Source organism: Mustela nigripes, chromosome 17 (assembly GCF_022355385.1).
Source record: "Mustela nigripes isolate SB6536 chromosome 17, MUSNIG.SB6536, whole genome shotgun sequence".
Taxonomy (NCBI): domain Eukaryota; kingdom Metazoa; phylum Chordata; class Mammalia; order Carnivora; family Mustelidae; genus Mustela; species Mustela nigripes.
In genome coordinates, this window is record NC_081573.1 from 7,598,632 (window position 1) to 7,602,264 (window position 3,633).

The following is a 3,633-nucleotide window of genomic DNA, read 5'->3' on the forward strand; positions in this document are numbered from 1 at the left end:
TCCCCTGGCCCTGCGAGCCCCCTCCCCAGCTCCGCCCCCCGCCGCGCCCGGCCCGCGGCTCCGGTTGGACGACGGATGTGTCACTTCCAAGAAAGAGGCGGGACCAGGCGAGGACCTGAAACTCTCGGAGTGGGGGGATACCGCGGCATACACCGCCCCCCTCCGCCACACCCCTAGCCGCGGACTTCCTCCGCAGTGTCGCCCGCAAGGTCCGCGGGCCGCGCCTTCTGGCCCAGCCTCTCTCGCCAAGTTCTGACACCAGCCCTCTCCCGAACCCACCGAGATCACTTGACCCTGATACCGCACCCTCTAACCCTCACCTCCAGCCCACCTCTCTATTTTCCCACCCCTGGTCGGGCCCCTCAGACCACCAGGCCCACCCCCTGCAAGTCGCCCAACTCTGCTTCCTCCATCTCCTCCTCCTTATCCACTGAGAACTCCCGCTTCTCCCCACCCCCACCCCAGCGCTACATTCCCTCTCGGTCTGCAGCCCCGCTGCCCCCATCCCTGCAGCAAGTACCCCCATCTGACCCCAGTCTTCCAGTCTGCACCCTTTGTACCTCAGCCCTACTTCCTTGCCTCCCTCACTTCCTTTTCAAGTTCCCACCATTGAATGATTAAGTTTATGTCAAGTAAATATGTAAAACCCAAACACACCCATTTTCTAAAAGAGCAGAGAAATGGTATCTTTCTACTAGTGAAGTAAGAAGAGAGAGGTACAAGGTCACCAAGGAGTGTCTAAAGCATTAGGATTGGCTAGGGAACAGAGTGTGCGTGTGTGTGTGTGTGTGTGTGTGTGTGTGTGTAGGGGACGGTTTACTAACCCACAGGGGACAGGTATTCTAGATGCAGCTTTGGACAGGGAAAAGGATACTATAGCCAAAGTTTGTAGGATTTGCCCTCCCCAGCTTTGCCCTCATTCAGCTTTCTGGTGGGGAACCACTTCTTTCTGTTCTCCTCTATTTAATTTGAATAGGGCTGGCCATAGCACTCCGCTCACCAGCTCCAGGCACACAGGATCAAAACCTAGCCAATCAGTTTATTCTGTCTCCCTGGTCACAATGATTGGTTCAGGGAAGACATGTGACCTAACCTAAGCGGGTGAAAACCAACAGAGACATCTGCTACAACTAAAGAAAAAGGTTATTTCTGCTGGAGCTTCCCAGCTGGTAGGAGGTAAGTCCGTTACCAGGAAAGAAGAGGCTTTAAGAGATCAAAGTCAATACAGAAGAAAGCAGAAATGAAAATCTGCTCAAGACACTCCTGACATCAACACTTGGGTACCTGGATCCAGCCATACCTGAACTCCACTTTAATCTCAGAACAATTATGGGGGGTTTTTGGGCTGTTGCTATTGTTGTTAAATATTACTTTATTCATTTACTTTGTGCTTAGATTAGTGTGAATTGATTTCAGCTGCTTTCACTCAAAAGAAAGAATCTTGGGGCGCCTGGGTGGCTCAGTGGTTAAGCCGCTGCCTTCAGCTCAGGTCATGATCTCAGGGTCCTGGGATCGAGCCCCACATCGGGCTCTCTGCTCAGCAGGGAGCCTGCTTCCTCCTCTCTCTCTGCCTGCCTCTCTGCCTACTTGTGATTTCTCTCTGTCAAATAAATAAATAAAATCTTTAAAAAAAAAAAAAAAAAGAAAGAAAGAATCTTGATAAACAGAGAAAATATCTCCCACGCTCTAGTGTGGAGGCAGTGGAGTATGAGAAAACTAGAGGCCTAAATTAGAAAGGGCTTCAGGGGAAACAATGCATAGCAGGGGCTATGCAAGACATAGCAGAGAGTCAATGCGGGGATTTACAGCACCTGAGGAAAACTGGCACTTCTGAAACACACACTGCAACAGAATTTACAAATACACATGGATGCACCAAGAATCTATGGTCTAGGTTAGCATTAAGCTTCCCTCGGTGGTTCCTGGCAGCTAAGGCAAGAGGGGGAATGTGTTTGTTGAAATCGTTTTCATTTTTTGCTGACTGGATGTGTTGTTTGTTTTGAGAAACAAGATTTGTTCCTGAAACTCAACTTTAGCAGAGACCTTTTTGTTATTAAAAGGTAGAGTGATCTGAGCCACCAGGGACTGTGGGAGCTCCGTGGAGCTGCCTCCCCTAGCCTCTCAAGAATAGGATAATTAGCAGTGAGGAAGGTAAAGAAAGGGCTGGGGGAAACTATTCTGGACAGAGGGAAGAGAATACAACAATGTGGAGTGTTGGGATCGCGGGGGCACCTGAGTAGGAGACCACCTGCCACCTGGAGCATAACGAGAAGAGGTGGGAGGTGATGGTGGGGTGGTGCATACAGGTGCATAAAGGCATTAAAGAAGATAGGGCGATTTCCTGAAGGCACTAAGGCGCCATGGCAGAGTTTTGAGCAGGACAGAGATACAGTGGGTGACTTATAAAAATCCCTCTAGTTGCTCTATGGAGAGTGGAGGCATGATGGAGTGAGACAGGAGGTCGGAGAACAGGAAGGAGGCTGGGCATAACGAAGACCGGGGCCAGGGTGAAGGAGAGGAGATGGACTGAAGAGACAATGAGGTTCACATAGAACACCTCACTATATCAGTATCAATCAACTATGGCACACCCAGCAAGAGAAGGATGAACTACTGATAAACATCCAGTATGGACGAATTTCAAGATCCTTATGCTGAATGAAAGAAGCCAGAAACAAAACAAAGTACGCTATGTGATTTCAATTACATGAAGTTCCAGAATGGGCAAGGCTGATCATGGGGGGTGGGGGAGCGGGGGTGGGGGAGATCAGGACAGTCGTTCCTTATCTTGATGGAGTTTGGGTTACAAAGGTATATGCATTTGTCAAAACCCAGCAAATCGTACTCTTCAGATTTGTGCCTCTTGTTGTCTGTAAGTTTTACCTCAAAATAGAAAAATATGAAGGGCAAACTATTATTGATAGACAGATAGAAGGACTCAGGGGACATGGTGCTAAATACACAGGAGAAGCTGTTGTAGGCACTGGGACTGCCGTGGTGAACAAGACAGGTCAAGATCCCTGACCTGCCTTCATGGAACTTACACTCTGTTTGGGCAGAGAGACTATACACAGAAACGTAAGTGAAATATAGTACGTTATATTGTGACAAGTGCTATAGAGAGATGTAACCCAGAGAATGGAGGGCATAGTGATTTTTGGCAGTGGGAGCTATAATTTTAAACAGTTTGGTTATGGAAGAGCTTAATAAGAAGGTTTCATCTGAGCAAAGACTTGAAGATGAGGGGGGAACCCCGTGGATTTCTGGGAGAAGAGTGTGCTAAACAATGAGAACAGCAAGTGCAAAGGTCCTGAGGTTGGACTGGCCCGGTAAGTTCAGGGATCAGTAGGGAGGCCAGTGTGGTTAGAGCAGGGGGATGTAGGAAATGAGTAGGAAATGAGGTCAGGAAAGGTGGTGTGGGGTCTGAGGTGGACAGTGGTATGGAAGATCACGTAGGATGGGTTTTTAGGCTATGTGTGGCTTTCACTCTGAGGGAGATGGGAGCATGGGAGGCTTTTGAACAGGAACATGGCATCTGAGTTAGGTCTGAAAGAAGTTCTCGTTCCTTCAGGTGGGAAAGAATTGGAAGCTCTCCCGCTTACAACACAAACCACCCCACAGAGAGATTTATTT